The sequence below is a fragment of the Varanus komodoensis genome, unplaced genomic scaffold (genome assembly GCF_004798865.1).
Source record: "Varanus komodoensis strain SLA01 unplaced genomic scaffold, ASM479886v1 scaffold90, whole genome shotgun sequence".
Lineage (NCBI taxonomy): Eukaryota > Metazoa > Chordata > Lepidosauria > Squamata > Varanidae > Varanus > Varanus komodoensis.
In genome coordinates, this window is record NW_025336599.1 from 810,608 (window position 1) to 832,398 (window position 21,791).

General features: G+C 45.9%; 1 long non-coding RNA gene across 1 annotated transcript in view; it reads right to left on the bottom strand.

The window, feature by feature from the left end:
• The window catches only part of LOC123017275, a 19,004-nt gene extending 16,941 nt beyond the window's left edge, over positions 1–2,063 (bottom strand). Inside the window, exon 1 of the long non-coding RNA XR_006413571.1 lies at positions 1,994–2,063. This is a non-coding gene — a long non-coding RNA (uncharacterized LOC123017275). The remainder of the gene's footprint in view (positions 1–1,993) is intronic.
• Between the last annotated feature and the right edge of the window lie 19,728 nt (positions 2,064–21,791).

The window sequence follows — 21,791 nt, forward strand, 5'->3', positions numbered from 1 at the left end:
TTTTCATGAAATTTTTGTTCATGACCTGATTTGGTTGTGAACCAAGGCGTTCGTGAGCTGAGGCACCACGGTCTTTGCCTATGGAAGAAGAGAGCTGCATGCTCAAGCAGGTCAGTGGTTCTACTACTGGATCCCTCCTGTCACGTGGAGTCCAGAACTGAGCACTATCCAGTCGCGGGCACTCCAGAGTCATGCAGAGTGGTAGTAAGATCGCTCTCGATCCAGAAGCCACGCAAGGAACTGTGGCACTAAGACTGGACGCAAGCGGACTGCTGCCTCAGTCAGACTTTACAGAGGGAGGCATTGCCAGGGTAACATCACTACAATGCTGCCGCAGTGCGTTCTTGTGACCGAGAGTAAACAGATGCTGTCTGTTTATGCACTGGTGCCACTTGCCTCAGGACTAAGTGGCTAGTCCCCTTGAAATCTACAGCCAACTTGCACAAGCTGAGGTTTTGGATTTACAGACATTTAGGTGAATGTTCACAGTACATTTACAGGGGGTGATGCCCTCCCATGGTGCCATTCTCCCATAATGGTCCCACGGTGCCTCTTTAACCTACATGGTTAAAGTAAAATGGAGCTTCTCCGAGAATACACATGGTTTTTGGTCACTTGATAGGGTGTGCACCTGAATGGAAAGAACAGTTGTGCAGGGTAGGCCAAACGCCTTTCTGGCCGGAAGTACTGCCTGCGAGGTGATGCGAAGCACTGGGGCTCAAACCACCAATGCCAGCCAAAGGGTGCAGCACCTCACCCTGCGCATCCAGACAGGGCGGCTGCCTGCTCTGGGACCTGCTGTGGGAAACGCACTTCAGGGGGACACAAGGAGTCCTCTAAGAGCCAATGGAGTCCCGTGCAGTTACTACCCCGGGCCGCCCCCTGCAGCCAAGCAAGGTCCCCCACTGGCAGGCTTGGGGTGAACCTTTTCAGAACCGTGCCTCTGGAGCATCTGGGGGCTTCCTCTTGCGCTCAGCCCAGGCCCACCACACAAGCCAAGCTATAGGCAATCTGTGAATGCTGGCACACCACTGGTTGCACAACCAACACCCTTCCCATCAGATGCAGAAAAAGGGCGCTGCAAACTGAACTTGCCCAAGGAATCGATGGATTCCCATCCCCAGATGGATTCTTCACACAACCATGGTCTGAACTGCATCCCCATCTGCTGAACAGGCAGTTTGATCTCACATCACTAACCCCAACAGGAGTTCAGAAACATCAGTGAAGCTCAGACGCAAATATCCCCGTGGATGAACAGAGGGGAGAGAAGGTGGGACACTCAGGACTGAGATTCTGAAACAGGGACATAAGAGGCATTACTTCCACATGGGTGTTTATCAGGTTTTACCCTGTTTGCACTTTTGGATTGAAGCCAAACTCAGAACCAAATTGTGGTTGAAGTCTGCACATTTCTGAGTTTGCAATGCAATGTGTGGATCATCCAAAATGGACTCAGCAGCAGCATACATTTGAAAAAGGCACATGGAAAAATGCAAACTTTTGAAAAGTCCACACAAATACACTTCCATCCATTGGGCTAAGTATATGTTTTCATGTGAACAAAGGAAAAATGCACTCTGAAATGGAACTGAGACAGACTAGAGCTGTGATGGGATTTGGAGAATTTCACTGAGCCCCAGTTTTACTGAGTTGTACATCTCTACCCTGAGGATGAGAGGGCTGGTGGGAGAAAGAGAAGCCAAGAGCTGCAGCTCAGAGGAGCAGGGGCACAGGGTTGCCATGGCTAGCCCTTGCTTATTCTCTGTGATCAGCATAACCTGCCTGAGAAGGGGGCTGTTGTGCTGGTTTGTGCTGTTTTCAGGCACCACCTCCAGCTGCCAGCATAGCAGAGAGTCCGGTGACAAAACGAACCAACGGAACCAAGCCAAGGTTCCACTTGGATGCCAGGAAGCACTTCCTGACAGTTGGGACCCCGAGGGTATGGACTGGGCTTCCACGGGAGGTGCGGGTGTTCAAGGACAGGCTGGACATGCACATGGTGGGCGTGTCGTGAGAGAAGCCGGCTGCAGCCGGGGTCCGACTGGATGGCCCTGGAGGCCCCTTCTATGCTTCTACCTGCCCTACCAGGAGAGCCAGTGATGTGCAGAGGCCTGGACTGCACTTTAGCCCCCATTCAGCCATGAAGAGCAGTGGGTGGCCAGCTGCAGTCTCTCAGGGCTGTAGTGAGGACAAAGTAGGGAGAAGGGGGATTGTGCAGGGCACTTGGGGGAAGGCGGGAACAATGTAGGTGTGCAAAATGTCCTGGTTCCCTGCTTGGAGCCACATCCTGAGCCACAGCTCTTGCTGCAGCTTGAGAGGTAAGAACGTCTTTTGCCAGAGATGCAGCAGGATGCTCTGGAAATGGGCAAGATCCATTAGGAAACTGCCAGGGAGGCATCCCCATCGGATCCTGTGCACAGGTGGATGGCCCGCACCAAGGTCCTCGTCCCATGAGCAAGATCCACTAACAAATATTTTAACTGTCGCACATGGAATCAGACAACAGATCAACAGTGCTGCTGTGCTAATTCTAATCCTATAGCCAGTGAGAGTTTTCCAAGTGGGGGAGACAAACACACCAGCACATGGTATCTTTACAGCACCATACTACAGTCACTAGTCTCCCCCCACCCCCCTGAACAGACTTACAGATCCTCTTTGCTTCCTCTGAAAAAGCCCCTCTTGTCTCACATGGATTAAAAACAAAAACAGAAAGCAGCACTTTAAGCCCACACATACACATGTATATATGCATACCCTCTTTACTGACATGGCTCCCAAGTCTGCATAGTTTGTGAATGGGTAGCAACCAACCACAAAGCTGAGTAAGCACTCTCCCCAGACTCACCGCCAGGAATGAGTGAATCATTCATGTCATCAGAATTTACCAAATTCACACCTGTTGAACTAATGAATGAAGCAGAATAGAACCAAGAATGAAAATTCTCACTTTTCAAAATGTTGTATTAGGTTTTTCCACCCAAAACTCTAAATACCATGGGGAAAATATGGTTAAAATATGCTCACAGAAATGCACCCAATGGAACATTGGAAAGCATTCACATCACAATGTGAAGTGCACAGCAAAATCCACGCATAAAAATCTCCAGGGCACTTTTACAGTAAACTTCATAGATCGACATGGAATTTGGCAGAACTGAACTTAGCACTGGAATAAAATGAGAAACTGAACTGAATTGAAAATGACAGATTCATTCATCCCTATTAACAGCCAAATTAGGCATCTCCTTTCAAAGCTATCACCAAATTTGATATTATTGAATTAGGAATGACCAAGAATTTGTTCTGCAGAAAGCAATTATCTATTAAATACTATATAGAAACAAAAAAACAGAGTGAGTCAGAAGGGTCCTCCTGGGCCATCTAGTTTGACCCCCGGCTCCAGCCAGCTCCTTTCATGACATGCCTACTATATGCTCTTGCTTAACAAATTTATCACCAGTGGGGCATAGTTCACTCTAATTTTGCTTTGCATACTTTCCACCACAAACATGTTCTTCTCTGGACCTTTTGGTACATGCACACAGGTGTGTTACATGCTGTATCTGCTGACCTATGGCATGTGTGTAAGAGTGTTATCCCTGAAAGCCTAATTGACAATACATGGGTCAGCCTTGCAGGTCAACTGGCCTCTGTCCTTCATGCTTTTAAAGCCTTTTCACTGCCTTACAGATTTTATTTGGAAGGCAGTGGAGACTCCCAGTGGGAGTGTAAAACCCTGTTGAGGTAAGCTTGGACCACCAGCTAGCACAGAGCAGGAGTGCTTGCCTACTCGCTCCTCCTGCTCTGCTCTTTCCTTCTGGGGTGTCCAGCGACAGTATCTTGGAGTGGGAGGAAAGAATGGCTGCCAGGGCTTCAGGAAGCATGCGACCTGGTTGTTGCAGACTCTCCCTCTTCCGGTCTTCCACAACAGCTCCTTGAACCCCTCTCTGGCATCACTTCACACCACAGACAATAGTCAAGGTGGCTCTTTCTGCAGTGGCAGCAAGATGGATCTTGGCTACCAGTTCTAATTCTGAGGTAAGGTGCTGTCACCAGCCTTGGAGCTGGGGATTCACATTATCCTCTGACCTGCGAAGACAAAGTTCCCTTGAAGGCTCAGTCTCTAATGTATTCATGGTTAAAATAGCAATAGCAAGAATGGGGGGGGGGGGGGGGGGGAGGAATTAACACAGGCCAGCCATTCTCAGACACACACGCTTTTATTGATTGTGTGTTTATTTGTTTAATTGAAGGGACTGGTTCACTGGCATGCAACACACACCAAGTCTGAAAGGGCATTTAATGGCTTTTAGTCATCGCCACTCAGAGGCAGGGCACTGGCTGGAAATGTCAGTGCTCCTGGACAGTAAATCACACAAGGAATGAAACCGGGTCAGGGTGGGAGTTTCTAAATGATGACCCTGCTAATTCAATGATTTCCGGAGAAGTTGCTGTGCCACAAAAGCACATTTTAGCATTCCAAGATAAACAGCTCTCTCCTGCATGGACAAGAAATCCAAAACAGGGACCTGAACAACAGAGTACAAACTGAGTAACACCACTCAAAAGTGACTTTCGTCACCCATGTCAGTTTCTTATTTGAATAAAAACAATTAATGAAGAGCAATTCCTTAATTGGCTTTTCCATCCCTATTTCAGACTAGATGGCCCGGGAGGTCAGACTAGATGGCCCGGGAGACCCTGTCTGACTTGCTCTGTTTTCTATGTTTCTATTTCATTAAGGCATATGAAAGAAACAAGGTCTGAGAGCAGATGGAATTTTTAAGTTGCATGATCCATTGCTGGCTTTGAATACAATATGAATGCTCCTTTCTCCAAAATGGCTAATTTGCCAGTTGATATTCAGGCAGCGGGATTTCATGAAGCAGCTCCCACCCTTTAAAAGAAATGATGTACGGGTTCAAAGTGCATACCAACATATGAACATAGAATTATTCCTTTTATTAGTAGTATTAATATCATTACTAAAGAAAAGACCCTCAATACTGCAGGCAAGGAAAAACAGATATTATACACCAAGGAGGAAAGATCAATATAAAGGGGGAAATGTTCTAGATATAATTGAAGTCATATATTTTTACATGACTTCAGCAATACATCCAATTACTGCTATTTATCAAAGGAGAGACAACATTAAACCTGGCAACATTCCCACCCCCCCGCTCCTCAAATTTTAGTGGAATGGGGCTGGTAAGGGGAAATCATCAGAAAGATAAGATTAGGGTGGGATGGGGGAGATACAAATAATAAATAATTCAATATTCCTCAGGAATGCTCTGGGAGGAAAGGCCTGGCTGATTCAAACATCAGACATGGGGCCGACAAGAGAGATATTGATTTAGACAATTCTATCATTACTATTCCAGCTTGAACCCTTCAAAAAGCTGCTTTTTTGCCCCAGTGTTATTCATTGCAGCTAGCGATCTTCTGCTTCTCCCTCCTGCCCCTTTGAACTGGTTTCCCCAAATTTACATCTGGAGCCTAAAATCCTAAATAAATATACAGATAGAAGGACCAAAGAATCAGGAGAGAAAAGTTAATGAATCTAGCTACAGAATGGTTGGAAGGTTTCCGTACTGTTGTTAAACCCTAGATATGTTTGCTGTGTATTCAGCCTTTATCTTTGTGAATGAAGTCCCCAGCTGAAGTCCAACCAAATCTGGTTCACGATCTGCAGCTAGCATGTTGCCATTTGATTTTTTTTAAAGAAATCCACCAGATTTTATTATTTTGGGACTATTTTAAGAACTGTTGAATTGCCAGCATTTTGTTTAAAGCAAAAAGCTGAAACACTAGTAGCAGGCTCTTCCTTAGACAAATAATTCTGGAGCGATTGAGGGCAGGCTGAGGGTTGTACATTATTAGTTGCAGGATAAATCTAAGGAAATTCCAAGGAATACCACAAGGACTGGATGTCCATGCAATTCTGTGTAGTCTTTGATCTAAGTGACACTAAAGCTAACTTACAGGTTCAGTGAGATGAATGCAACAATTCTAATTCACTTGCATGACAGTAAATCCCATTGCATCCAAACAGGCTTACTTTAGAGTAGATTCATGTAACAATTGCACTGTGGGGAAGGTGCATGGGGAGGAAGTCACATCTCCTTAAAAATGTGGTTGAAATGGCCCCGTGTAAAGTAAGTGGGGCCTGGCAGGGTGGGCAGCATGTTGGATCAGGGAGGACTGGAATCCAGTTCCCATGCGCTCAAGGAGCTCCCAGGGCGGGTTTGGGCCTGTCACTCACTCTCAGCCTGATCTACCTCACAGGGTTGCTGTTGTGAGGATGAAATGGAACTACCTTGGGTGCTTCACAAGAGGGAAAAAAGGAGGGATATAAATATAATGTGAGGTGGCTGGATGGAGTGACTGAAGCAATCAGCGTGAGCTTAGGTGGACTCCGGGGGATGGTGGAGGACAGGAAGGCCTGGAAGAGTGTGGTCCATGGGGTCGCGATGGGTCGGACATGACTTCACGACTAAAAACAATAAATATAATGTGATACTACTATTAAGAAACACATGGATACTTGCATCTTTGCACATGGGCCTTAGAAACAGAAATAAATATCGGTATGTATATAAATATAAATATGTGTGTTGTGAGGAGGGTAATAATACTGGTGTTGGGACAGATGCTAAATGCTTGTCTATAATATCAAAAACATCCAGAAGACAAAAGCTGTGCACACTCAGCAAGGATACTCAGGTGATGGACAGCTGGGCATCGTTCAGCTTCTTGTGTCTCTGACTGGCACTACCTCTTCTGGTTCTGCTCCTTTGCCCATCCTGAGATTCCTGATCCCCCATTTGGTTTCTGTGGTCCCTTGGAAGGCAGCATGGCTCCCTGTCTCACTGGCTTCACCGTTCACTCAGAGGGGAGAGCTGCCATGCGCAGAGTAATCCCACATACACATGGCAGCCTTTGTGTGATAATTTTCATTCTGGATGGGAGTGGCCTGCTGCTGTGCCCACTCCCAAATCTGAATAGTTCCAAACAATGGCAAAAACCATAGTACATCTTTCCAGTATCATAGATAGTGTCAGAACTTGATTGTATTTTGCATTAATGCTTGTAGTTTTCCCTCCTGCGTAAGTACCCAAGAACACACACTCTTGTGGGGGGGGGGAGGAATGTGTGTGGTGGGGAGAAAGGCAACCCTTGGATTCCTTGTAGGTCAATGCAAAGAGCTAAAAATGAAGCCATATAATTACTTGAAGAAAACATTCCTCCATTAGGCATCTGTGAGCCAAAGTATTCCTTCAGTGTTCGATGTGTTAATTACAAGCAGATAGGATGTGCCACCGAAAATTAGCAGGTTTGCAAAGACATCAGAGGGGTAAACACACAAAACAGGAGCTGCTTAAGGGTCAGAAGAGCAAGTCAATTCTGAAGAAAGATAAAGGAGCTGTCGTGTATATGATCGCTTGTGAAAGGAGAGAGGGCAAATCCTGCCTTGTTACCATCCGCTAATTAGGTACTATTCTGAGGCAGTCGCACGCTGCAACATTTGCCATGGTAATCAGATGCATTATTCAAATGTGAGACTAAACAAAAGCAGTTGTGACTCCCCCAACTAGGAATAATATATAATCTTGCCTACATAAAGGTGCTGAATTAAATTCACACAGGAGCAGAAAAGAGAGCTTAGGAACCATTTACAAACAGGATTGTTTTCTTAATTTAGTACACTTTGAAACTGGCTGAGACAGCAAATGGAAGCCGATCTGGATTCCCGGCCCCCACAACAACAACAATGGCCATCAACCATTAAGGAACATATCCAACCATGTCCCTTTAACTGCTGTAACGAGGAAATGATAAGGAGGTGGGTCTCCTTGTTCCACAGAAAATGTACAGAAGCAACCTAGTTGCTTTGGCTGACAATTGCCAGCCAAAAATGTTAATAACTCAGGAACAGGAACTAATTAAGAAACTTCAATGGAGCGACAGTTTGCTTTTATCTGGCTATTAAAGCCATTGAAATAAGCATGTGCTTAATGGACACCCATATTAAAGCAACCTGTTTTGAGGCACCAAAAGTGGTGCAAGAATTCCTAAAGTAATGGACAAAGCCCTGCAAAGCAGCTGCATATTGACTGATGGAAAGGCAGAATACTCTGAGTGAGTGAGTGAGTGAGTGAGTGAGTGAGTGAGTGAGTGAGAGAGAGAGAGAGAGAGAGAGTGAGTGTGAGAGAGAGAGAGAGAGAGAGAGAGAGAGAGAGAGAGAGAGAGAGAGAGAGAGAGAGAGAGAGAGAGATTCATTTTGGATTACTATCGAAAATCAGGCCCCGAAAAACTTTTCTGATAAAAACAACATCTTTCAGATCTCCCCTTTGCCTCTTCAACCACTTTAAATCCACTGGATTTCAACTAAAGCAGGGGTCTCAAACTCAACTGACCTGGGGGCCGCTGGAAGTAGTCTGGGCGAGGCTGGGCCGCACCAAGTATCCCACCACTGCGGTGGTGGTGGGCCGCTCATCCCGCGGCCAGCCCGGGCGCCGCCGGTGCTTGGAAGGCCTCAGGGCCCCTCCCCTGTGCCCACCCATCCTGGCAATTGGCCCACGGGCCGCGAGTTTGAGACCCCTGAACTAAAGGTTTGGTTGCTTCATCTGCCACTTCACACTTGCAGTCTACAGTTCTGCTGGAATGGAGATGTCAGCAAACTGCATTTGGGGTTCGACTGATTTCGAAGCCACCCTCTTAGACTTGGGCCAAATGCAGCTCCCAAGGCCCAAATCTCTGTGTTTCATATTGATTGTCCTTGGGAAGCAAGAAATGGTTATAATCGTGTTGATTCTGTCAGCATTGCATGGGATTTGCAGTCATAGGAAGCATCGCAAATGGACTGCAGTATCTCAGGGAAGGATTTGGACTGAATTCTATGCTTTTATATTTCAATTATTACTGTGCTGTTCCTTTAAAAGATAACTACTGATAGCCACTTTTACTACAGAGTAGAATTCTGTGAAAATTGAAGGAATAGTTGCCCTTTCTAACAGGATCACTACTGACAAGACTTAAAGAAACTCACTCATGAGTTTGATGATTGAAACAGCAATTTAAGACCTGGTTGTTTGCTGCCCGATGGACACCCAAATTATAGACAGTGCTATAGGACAGCGGAGGAGCACAGGGGTGGAGCCAAGCACAGCGAGGGCAGGAGGACTTGGAAATCTAGCATTTTCTAAGCAAGCACTGAATGCCACAATTCCACAGACCCCACAGACTCCAGCAAACCTCTCCAAATATTCCTGCTTCTGGCATAGGTTACTAGCAGAGTGCGCTCAACAGATGTGTAAACATTCCTCTGCGAATGGGCTGGCATTGGAGAACCCTGGTGAAATCATCCACTGTGTCAGAAGCCAGAGCTGCCCCTCGCAAAACAGCACCCTCCTCTCCTTCGGCCCTCCCTGGTGTCCTCCATGTGCAGAGCTTGGGGAAAATGTGCCAACCTTTGGAGACATGGCGTATCCATCTCTGGGTTCCTCCCAATCCTGAACCTTCAGGAGGTGTGAGGTTTAAATCATGCACAAGTGTCCCAGGGTGAGCCCACACCACTCCCACAAGCTGACTGTGGGTGTTCACATGCTTGGGTGTGAATCACCAATTGCAACAGAAGTCATCTGTGCTGAACTGCAACTCTGAACCAGCTGATAATGACTTCAGAAAAGGTATTTAGGGGAAAGGAGCCTCACACAAGGTAGGTATTTGAGACAAGGATGTGCAAACAAATGTTCCTATTTGTCCAGATTCTCTGACGATCGATAAAAGATGGTCTTCTCTTTGTTCACCACATTGTTTTGCAATCGGTATTCATTTTCCACAAAATTAATGAGAAAATACACAAAACTGTATATTCTCCTATGGATTCTGGTGTGAAAATAGACATTCTTAAAATTTACGCTTTTAAAATTGCTTTTTTCAAATGTAAACATACCTTCAAAAATGTATGAACATTTAGAGAGAAAACATTCTTTTGCTGACCTCCACATGCAAGTTGCAAATGTGCCACAGTCACCTAATTTGCGACCGTAAATGCAATTACCACACATCCCTCACTAGGACGGTTTCTCTATGGATGATTCCACTCATCTAGCTGAACCCTCACTTTCTTGAACTTCCCAGAATGTATGGAGGGGAGGATGTGTGTCCTTCATGGATCAGTCTCTCTGTGTGCATCAAAATATCACATCAGGAGGAAAAACAGATAGTTCCCAGTCGGTCTCACTGGCCTTTTGCTTTTCCGTGACCCAGAGGGTTTTGCATAAGACAGCATTAAGAGGGGGAGGGGAGGGGAGGGGGTAGGTGTTCCTCTCCATCCATCGGCCTCATACAGGGAAACTTCTTGGATACAGCTTTGAATTTCTTGAATTTATTTGACATTCCATAAGATCAGGATTCAGTAAAGGTGAAAGCCAAATTAATTTACTACTTTACAAAAAATTACCAAAATGCAAACCCAATACTTCTCCATATTTGGAACAAAAAGAAATGTATGTCTTTATTTTAAAGAGATTTGAGAGAAGCCAAAACTGATTCATTCAGGGCTTGGACTTTGAGTCAGGATAATGGAGAAATCTGCAGTAGTTTCAAATGAGCTTGAATTTCTAAGAATCTATTCCAAGGATTCTAAAGGGGTTTTTTCCCCCAGATTCCGTGGACTTGTGGATAATGTTGTTTACTTTTGCATTCTGGAATTGTTTATAAATTTAATCCTAGAAAAATGTGATAAAAAAAATCCAAAATGCACATTTTTACACAACATGAACATGCATGTGGGATTTGCAGATATCTGGAAGTTCACATTTGCACAAACTTGGGAAATTGAGAAAAAATCCAGTTCCATTAGTGAGCACACAATGGAGCAGAAGTCTGACAATCCCGAAACACAGATGGAATAGATTTAATAAAATCTGTATATCCCTAGCTTTGAGTGCTTCTTTTTGTGTGTTTGGATATCTGTGAATTCAACCATGTCATTGCTGAATTATGGTGGCCAGATCTCACTCTTTCTGGCAGCCCTCTCACCTTTAACAGCTATTTGGCAGCCAGGTGCAGTGTGGCCCTGTCCGTGCTATGAACAGCTGTACCCCTTGCATTTGGCCAAGCCACTTGGATTAGAATTTTGTTTCAGTTTTGTCTGATCAGATTTTATCAAATTTTACAAGGCACTTGACATCTGGAAGAGAAAGTACTTAAGATAGAGACAATACGAATGCAGGAGCATGCAGAACTAACGGATCTGACCATTCTGACTTGCAGAGTCTCATGAATGAATGCAGCCCAGTAGGATGTGTATTTAAACTGGGGAAGTGGCTGTGTCCACCAGTTCAATGGGAAAGTGATGTTCTGTGTACCATTTCCCCAGTCTGGGTGAAAGCAGTTCTCGGGAAGGTCCAGGCAAAGGACATGCCTCCCCATGTCAGACTGGGCCACTATGCCTGCCCAGCAAAGCTACAGCCACAGAGCTTCCCCAGGGTCCAAAGCAACTTCCTTAGTGGTACAGTGAGGAAGACCCGGCAGTGGTGCAAGGCAAGGGGCCAGCAAGGCAGGAATGGGGTAGTCCTGTCTCGGTAGGTACTTTCAGGGCTTGTGGTTGCTGGCGTCTCTGCATGCCGGAGGCTGGTGGCTCTGACACTGGTGGAGTGCCTCCACTCTTGCAGCTTCAGCTTTAGGAGCTATCCATGGTGCTGAACTATATCCCACAAATTATGTTAAATCACCATGGATAGCTCCTTTACAGTTTGGACTCTAATGTGGCTACCCCTACCCAGTAACGCTGGGCAGGCAGCCACTCTGGCACCCCAGCATTTCAGGCACTGTATTGACACCAGCTGTGGGTGGGGCTGCCCATCCGCAGTTGCAGGATCCTTTGCTGCGAACTTCCCTTGGCCCTGGGGAAGACAGCAGCTGGCTCTGAGTGCTGGCAAGCACGTCAACTGGGGGGCCTTTGGGTGGGCAACCCAATTTCCAGATCACGTGTTCAAGAGACAGACCCAGATTAAAACGTGAAGGCCGAGGGGCAGGAGCGCGGAGAGAGCGGATTTCATCCACAGTACAGTAGTGGCACTCCCGAGCAAGCCTTTCATTTCCATCAGGGCTGGCGAAGGGCTGCCAGCCACCTGTGTGAGGGCAAAAATTAAGCTGCTGTGCCAGCATTGCTGATGGTGGTGCAGCAGCGATCTGCCTGGCAGAACAGGTGCAAAGATTCCTGAGATCATAAGCATGATATATTTTGAAGGGTGCATGGAATACTATGCCAGGCACGTTTGGCTCTGTGAAGCGCAGTATGATTTGGAACCAAGGAAGTGAAGGCACCAAACCTCTTCTACCTGAGCCTGGACATTAAAGTCCTAGGATGCGGATCTTGGGCAAAACCCTTGATTTGCACTGAGCAGCTGTTTTCCCCACCGTCCTCCTTCCCACTTCTCTGACAAGACTGCTGCTTCACTGCTGAACAAGAAGCCGCAGCTAGCAAGCAGGGTAAGGAAGCAGAAGGAAGCCTTCCTCGCCCAACTCCAGCCCTTGCTTGTCTGGAAGGGAAGCGTTGTTTCATGGGTGCTGTTACAAGGCCAAGAGCTCTTGGGAAATGCTGCTGGTGTGACTCCTCAGAACATGCACACAGGCTCCTGGGCAACAATGGCTCTCCCCCCACCCCAGCACATCAGTGCCACTGGTGTCCCAGCATGCTGGCCCAGTAAGAGGGAGGAACTGGGAATTATGGAGGAAGGACAGACCTGCCTTAAACTCCCCCCTCTCAGTTTCCCTCAGTGTAATATGCAATTTTATTCAATAGCATGCTTTTAGAAGCTTGCAACATGCAGCAAAAATATATTAGACATAGCAAGATTATCCTTTCATTATGTTGGTGGCCCAGTATTTTTCCAGATGTGAATGTTTTCTGGTCTCATTTGAAGATATAAATCAAATTCTTACACATATGCACAGGGAGAGGGAGAGGGAAATGTGTTCCTGCAGTTTCCTAAATAAGTGAATAAATAAATAACTTCTGTTAGATTCTGTTTCCTCGCCAATGAATAAAAAAGAAGCGTGCAGGTTTATAATATCAGAGTTCTTTCCGCTTCAGTGAACTGTTACTGAAAGGTTCAGAACAAAGCTACAGGCAGGTTGGACAAAGCTGAAGTAGCAGGATTTACATGAAACCGGGCTGATAAAACCACATCAAGAGAAACTGCTCTAGCTACAGTTCCCCTTTGATTAGCACAGCGCCATAACTCCAAGGCACTCTGGCTCCAAGCGCCTGATCACAGCACCTCAGTTATGCTTATCGAGCTTAAACTGTGATCCAATCTTACAAGGACAGGATCAGTTACAGCGTGCCCCCCTCCCCCGCTTCCCCCAGTCTATTTTGACATCTGTGCATGACGATGCCAGCAAGAGGAGGCATTTAACCTTGCCTTCTGCCCTTGCAGGGAGTTTCCATGTTAGAAACCTGACCTCCTTCCTCTTCCTCCTTGGCCGTCCCTGGTCACGCTATAGGCTCTTCACCTCTAGCATCTCTCTCTCTCTCATTGGTTAGATTATGTAAAGCATCTCCTGAGAGCCCAACCCCTCCTTTCCTGTACATTTCAACATCCAGCACAAACTTGTCTTCAGTTTTACATATTTCTGCCATCTCCTCTGCATCCTGTATTCTACCTGCCCTTATTTCCAGTAGGACCCCTGCCTGTACTGTATTGTCTTTCTCCAGCTCAAACCACCCTTAGCTGCACAAGATTTCTTGCTGCTTTGCCCACCCTTTTCCTTTTCTACGCCAATACCAAGGTAGGAATGGGCGAAAGCTCCATTGAGTCCTAACCTAACTTATCCTTCCAAGGCTCATACGCAAATTAGAAAACTCTCATTCTTTGGAATTTTGCAAGGCAGATCTTGTCTCGAAAATGCATACAAATGTGAACATATTAGGGGAAAATGCACACACATTATGTATATTTAGGGACACCTGTATAAAAAATGTGAATTCTAGACAAAATTGTGTAGAAGGTATTTTATGGAGAAAATACATATGATTTAAAAGCAAATTTGTGTACATTTGTTATTCCCCTGCAGAGGAAGGTAGGACACGCTCCAACGGAGCAAAGCTCAGGGAACCAAGGTTGGATTTGGAGGCCAGGAAGCACTTCCTAACAGTTGGGACCCTGAAGGTATGGAATGGGCTTCCACGGGAGGAGGTTGAGGCCCCATCGAAGCGAGTGTTCAAGGATAGGCTGGACGTGCACATGGTGGGCATGTCATGAGCGGAGCTGGCTGGAGCTGGGGGTCAGACTAGATGGCCCGGGAGACCCCTTCTGCCTCGCGCTGTTTCTCTGTTTCTGTGTTGTTATTCCCACATGGAAACAGAAGATGACTCAGGTTTGGACACATACAAACGTGGCCCATACAAAACAAGAGATGCCACTATTCCGACTGTCCATGTTTTATAGATTTTTAGAATCCTTTTGTTTTATCATCCAGTTATTTAGACCTGGATTTTTTTTCTCATTCAGCAAACTGTACCAAAAGGTTTGCCACCATTTATTTAACATTTGCTGGCACGGAACATTCTGCTCAGTCTGCCTGCCTGTTACCTCCCTCCCTCCTTCCTTCCTATCCATCTAGCAGTGTCTGTATACAATTCCAGAAAGAAAAAGGGCCATGGAGGCTGTGCATCTCATACAATGCATCCTTGGGATGAATTCCAAGAACCTCATGTGAATTCTGTGCAGATTTCAGACATCCCTACCTTGACCACATGTAAAATCAGCACAGATCAATACAGGTGATCCATCCTTGTGTCCAGAGCATTTACCACCATACTTAAATGGTGCCAGCTCTCCCCTTTCCTACCTGAAATCTGTATCTTCCAAGAAGCCAAGGATTTGACCTCTTAGTTCTCATTGCAAAACAAAATGGAAATGAAGTTCAGGCCACACCTTTCTCTTGCTTTCAATTTTTTCTCTTTCCTCTTGTGCTTTTTGCTGCCAATTTCTTTGCTACTTACAGAGTTCTTGGGCAAGTTTTTTTTAAAAAAATCTGATAATATGAAGAACTACATACATTAAGGGCACATCCATTACACTGAGATGTAATGATAGCTGGCACCTGGGGTGTTTTAAAAGGGATTAGAGTAATTACTAGTAGTGATGACAATGGAGTAATATAGTATTTGTGGTGCCAGAGGCTTTATGCCCTTCAGAACCAATTGCTGGGGAACATGAGTGCACTTTTGGCCTCCCAAAAGGCATTGGACTGGCCCTTGCAGGAAAATAACTCAGGGCAAGAGAGGTCTTTCCCCCAATTCTGTATTATCCTCCTTACACAACAATGATTCCATCACTCCAGTTTAGCTGCTGCTAAACCTGCCATTGCCATCAGTCATTGCCAAGTTCAGCATTATTAATCAACAGCCCACAGACATTTAGAAAGCTGGTATAAATGCTATTACCACTTTAATGGACCCTGGGCATGATTGATGTTGAACAGGACTGGATAAACCATGACATTAAATACTCTACAGATTACAGTCTCTTCTCAACCAACCAGAATGCATGGTCATAGGTTGTCTACCAGCAAGCTTCTGCATGTGGAGGCTTACCTGGATCCAACACAGGGCGTGAGGCGTGGCAGTGGAAACCCCATCACCTTGGACCTTGCAACATGCATTTAGCCTGAATGGTCATTGTTGGCAGCCTAGATGAAGTCGTGCAGGGTGGGAGGGAAAATGTTTGGATGTGGCATAAACCACCGGCCTTCAGCATGCTCCCAGCCTTGCCCAGTGCCATTTCTGGCCTTAGAAATGCAGCCAGTGCTGTTGTTTCCAGGAGGCAGAACAGTGGCTCCTCATTCTGAGTGTCAGCTCCATGATCAGAGAAACCTGGAGGCGCCAAAGAATCCCATGGCCTCCCAAACAATGTTGGGAGGCCATAGGATTGTGTAACACATTTCCCAATGAAATGGATATGTTGATCATCTAACTCACAAGAAGTTTCTGAAAGTCACTCCAAGATCATTTTACTACAGAACAAAGCACAACAATTGTGGCTGTGCTCCCAGGGACCCCAGTTCCAGCCATGTGGTATGGAGATGGGAAGCTCTTGAATACTTGCTTGACCACTGCATTCACTAAACATGAATGCATAGTGCTAGCCACATATATTGCAATGGGTGGATCCTCTTTGGCAACACTGGTTGGATTGGAAAGAAAATTGCAGACATGGGAATTATAACAGCATGGGCACTGGCTTATATTAAGATTGTCCTCTTCCTTTTCAGGTGTATGGGCATCCTGAACATGAACATAGTTTTCAGAAAAAGTATGCACATCCCCGAAACTGAGATTCAAAAAAATGAATTTTATGCATATCTTGAAATGCTTTTGCTTCACTGGGGGTGGGGGGTGGGGGTGGATTTCCTTGCTTTACTCAAGAAGAAAAAGTGTGCACACTAGAAAGGTACTCCTCTCTTTTCCCCATTCAAAACGTGCACTTTCCACATGCAACTTAAAGATAAGCAGGTTGTAAATGAAAATGGAAGCTAGCCGAACCAGGTTTCTAAGTGGCCACTGAAGAAACTTGGTGAGTTCAGGTTCCCTAGTTCTCCCATCACTATGCTCCAAAACTGTTTGCTCCAGTTCCCTCTCATGGCAGACATTCCCCCACAGTTCTGCAAAGGGAGGTATGTGCCGTGAATGAGCCCAACTGCCACCCTTGGCAGACAACCCAGAGCCACCCTGAAGAAGACCTTGAAGACTCAGTAATGGGAGCTGCGGAAACTCAGGGAGAGGGAGCGGCCTTTGATGCGCCCTTGGGGTCGCTGCCCACATGTTCCTAGAAGAGCAGAGATGGCTTGAAAGAGACGGTAGGGATACAGGAAGGGGATGAGGGCAGGCCATTGCCTTGCCCAGTCCCTGATGCCATGATGAGCCACTGGGACAGCTGAGCTAACCTGTTAGAGGACTTATGCAGGTCTCGCTGGCTGGCCTTTCACCAGCAGGAGCCACCCTGAAGATGGAGCCCACAGAGTTACTGAAAGGAAAGGATTTTGGGGAGAAGGTCCCCATTGGGTTCAATACTCTTCACATCAGCAGAGGCTTATCTTCCAATGCACTAGGTTGTTGGCATTACTTTGTCCTGTAGCTGCAAAATGCCAAAAAAGATCAGCATTGCAAAGTGACTGTCTTGTGTTTTGGAAGCTAGGGGCATGACGGGAAGGGCCAAGCTCATGACAAGATGGGGCTGCTGACAGCAGGATGCTCAGGTGCTTCCTCTTTTTCCACTGCTTGTAGTCAAGTTGGTTGATAACTCAGAACTCCAACAACCCAGAGTGGGCTGACGGCTCCCATATCAGTTGTGCAATGCCTCCAGTCCAGGCGTTTAAGGAGCTCTCCATGATGCTGAACCCATGATAACAGTAGGGAAGGGGAAGAAAATCCCTCAAATTTAAAGAAAGCAACCCTGACTGCCCTTTAGAAGGTCAGGTATTAATGCTGAAGCTCAAATACTCTGACCACCTAATGAGAAGGAAGGACTCACTGGAGAAGAGCCTGATGCTGGAAATGATTGACGGCAAAAGGGGCAGGGGATGGCAGAGGGTGAGGTGGCTGGATGGGGTCACAGGAGAGGTGGGTGTGGGCTTGGGTGGACTCTGGGGGATGGTGAAGGACAGGAGAGACTGGAGGAATGTTGTCCATGGGGTCACAAAGAGTCGGGCATGACTTTGCAACTGAAGAAGTACAAACTGTATCCACATGTAAGATGGGAGCACAGATGTGTGAGGAATCCAATAGTGGGGCACTGCAAAATCTGAAAAAATGTTCTTCTGTCTGTCTTCCCCTCCCTTCCCTTCCATTAACACTTTGTTGGTACCAAATCTGACATAAGTCAACCCAGCACAGACAGACAGACAGACATTTATGTATGTATGTATTTTAATGGAGTATAAATTTCAGAATGGGTTTTTTGGGGGGAGAGGTTCAAAATTCAGTCTCCATTCTTCAAAACAACTTGTGTCACTTTGTGCAAATTGAGTAATTTTGCACAGATTGCAGAGATGAAACTCACATTTTGTACAAATCCAAAATTAAAAAACAGAAAATTGAAGAAGGTCAAAGTGGGGCATATGCCTATGCCTAGACTTTCATACTTCTCATTCTAAATGCTACTACAAGAACCACAATAATGATGCAAAATAAATGAGTCACTGGAAAGAGATACAATTCTCCACTCCAACTTTGTATAAATAGTTCAGGTAGTTCTGTAAGAGGCAAAACATCCCCCCGACTTGGCCCACTATGTCGTGAGCTAGGTGTTCCCTCCCTGGCAAGACACACTCTCCTGTATTTCTTGTAAGTGTCTTTATTCTACAAAGAAGTCTTGAAGCATATGCAAGCCTCTGAGCATACACAAACTGAAATGCTGAATCCCCCCTGCCCCGCCACCCAAAGCATTGCTTACAGACCCTTCTGGGCCTGTCTCAGGAAGAAGGGGCGCTGTGGAACGGGATGCGCCTGTGTTCTGCACTCAGCCCGCGCTTTGGGGCCACCTCTGCAGGAGGCTGGAGCTCTCCATCTGAGAGACTCCCCATCTCCAAATTCCCTCCCTCCAGATGTTGCTGCTCTTCTTCTTCTTTCCCACAGGCAGGTGGATTGGGCCCCATGGCTGTCCTTGAACTAGTCTCATCCTGAGCAGGCACAGACGGGTACTTAGAAACTGGGGCTGCAGGTGGAGGCCCATCTGTTACAGCAACTGTTTGTTATCAGAGCTCGAGCGCTCAGCCCTGCCCAGGTCGCCAGCTCCCTGCCATCCTCAGGCTCAGAGCTGCCTTCCCCGCCAAGGCACTCAGTGTCTCGTGCATGACTGGGAATCTGGCCAGAGCACATGCGCGGGACACGGTGCTTTGCGGGGAACTGGAACCCAGTTTCCGGCCATTGCCAAGTGGGCTTTTATTCACCATAAGGCCAGTTCTACCATGATTTTGCATCAATCCTTATTTAAGAAAGAATTAAAATAATAATAGCTTAAAAATCCATGAAGATTACAATGTGTGTGAGCTCATGTGTATACCTAAACACATTTTATGATCGATTTTCTCCCAAAATTCTAAGCATAACTTATCCCAATACACCCTTATTTAAAAAGGTTATGTTGTGCTTTTCTTGTACGATGCCCAGCCCAAGACCCTCAGGAAGGGCAGAAGCCAGTGAATAACTAAGCTCCAATCTGGACATCCGTCTCAGTGCTGTGCATCAGGCCAGTCCATACTGGAATTATCAAAGATCGAATTCTTCAAGCATCTCAATTGCCTCTTTATCAATGGTTGAGAAAACGAATCCCATTCAGTCATTAGCCAAAGTCAATTAGTCAGCTACACAGGAGATCACTAGGTAATTAGACATTAGCAGACTTTGGTGCAAAGCTTTGGGATTAGAATGCTGAAATGGAGAGCATTCTCCCAGGCTGGTGGGGGCACGCCCGGGGAGGTGGGGGAGGAGAAACCATTTTCTCCAAGCAACATTATATAAAAGCATTGAGCAGATTTGCATGTTGCTGAGAGAAAAATGCAATCAATTCCTTGCAAATATCAGTGACTAAGAAGAAAACACAAACCTACTTATTCCAGTCAGACATTTGTACTCGAATCATACCAAAATATTTGGAAACCAAGGTAAGTTGTTGCTGGATTGTTCCTCATCCTCAATTTGTAATGCTGCACAGAACATTTTGCCAGGCTAGGCGTCTTCCCCTAGCAAAACTCTTGCATTTTCAGATCATATGCTAATTAAAGATAAAGCATGGGATGCCATTCAGTAGAATGGAACCCAACTTCCTGAAGCAAACTGAATGATCTCTTTCTAGGACTCAGAGTACTCCTTGGACACAGAAAGGAAAAGAGGAGTGGGTGGCATTGGATATGGCACCTGGAACCATCTGCAAGGGTCTTCATGACCCTGCCACCCTTTGCTGATACCAGTGCTTGAATATTCTGTCCTCTGCCTCCAGGCCAGCTTTGCCCAGCAGTGGTAAAGGAGAAAGAACTACCACTTTAAAATGTTCCAGAACACCCCCAAACAATACTATCTGGGAGCCTTATGGAATATTTAAAGTGCTCAGCACCTCATCACCATCTGCCACAGTTCACAGAATTGCTTGCTAGTGACAGGTTCACTGGGGACAGCTGCAGCTTTTGGGAAGGACCAGATGGAACTTTGCTGATGAAGGAAATTGGTCACTGTTGGCTTCCTGTCACAGCCCTCGCTGCACTGCAGAAATCGATGATGACATAGAAAGGGGGTCACGGGTTAGTTGACTTCTATGGAGAAAAATGCAGGAGAAATTTCGCTTGCTCAGTTTTGGTCTTGTCACTTACCACCAGCCTTGGTGGCATGTGGCCGCAGGAGTGCCACTCATGGGGATTGTGAGTGGGTGAAATGGCCCTCACGCCTGTTCAAAGGTGTCCACTCCTAACCAGAAGGCTCGGCCTTCTTGCCACACGGGGTGGATATGCTGCCTCACGGGGTGGATATGCTGTTTTCCAGCTCCCTCCTCCAACCGTGGACCAAAAGAGTCTCAGGCAGACTCAGTGGAAGCTACCGAGGGCCTGGATTCATGAATACGGTTCCTGCTATCATGCTCAGCCCGACTCTGTGGCACTATTTTAATCTGCCTTCTGAACTGAAAACATGTGTGGCACAATGACAAGCAGCTTTCTCATACTCTGCCCTGTCCACCACCTACTGTACTTCCTTCCCCTACAACAGCCTGCCCTCCAATGCTCTGAATGCCATGTTGGTCGGTGCCCGTCTCACAGTATGTAAATCAACACAATCTCAATAGTGGACTAAATGTGAAACTGCGTTTAGAGATGGGGTGAAAAGTTGATGGGGTTTTCTGGTTTGGCGCTCTGGATTTTGTTCCACTTTCCCACTACTGCTGTTGCCTCAGCATGTAGCAAGTAAAGCCAACATGTAGATTCCGTCTAACTGGAAGAGGGAGTGCACTGGAAGTTTATGGAAATATATCAATTTATGTAAATATCCATCAGGATATTTCCCTGCTTGGCGAAGAACTAGTATGATCTTGCAGCCGCACATACATTTCCCTACTTGGGTAGTGTCAAAATGAAGGAGTAAATCAACAAGTTCCTTGACACATTCAGAATATTTCCCTGCCCATTTTCAAAACTGCTCTCCCAATGTGTGCAAATACTGATGCCTTGAAAAAGTTTTCAGAAACAAATTTTAAAAATCTGTTACAGTTCACCAGTTCAACTGCTGCGCAATATTTTAATGAATGCACACATTTGAGTGCATTTCCTCCAATGTGCTCATTTTTATATGTATGTTTGTTCGTTCTTTTGCTTTGTTTTTTAATTGGAGGACAACACTGTGAAATTCAAAGCGCCAGTTTCAAAGGAAAACTGCATTTGGTTCATATATTGGTGGAAAGTGCAAGACAAGATAATCTCATGTTAAAGCACAACTGAAGGAATTTCTTCTTTATCCCTAGTTTGGATGGCATTGCATTGCATTGCACTATATTAATTTTACTGTATTTCTGCCTAATATAACAACCTATTGTAAATCGCACAGTGTCTAACAAGACATTTCCAAATGGTATGAAGAGGAGAAGCTACCAGAAAATACAGCTTCGCAAATGGGGATTGGTGTGTGACATTTGCTATGTGATACTTTAAAATGCCCATGAACACTTTCACAGTATTCCGGGTGGTTGTCATGCAATGCAGAAAATGTGATTGTCCCATCT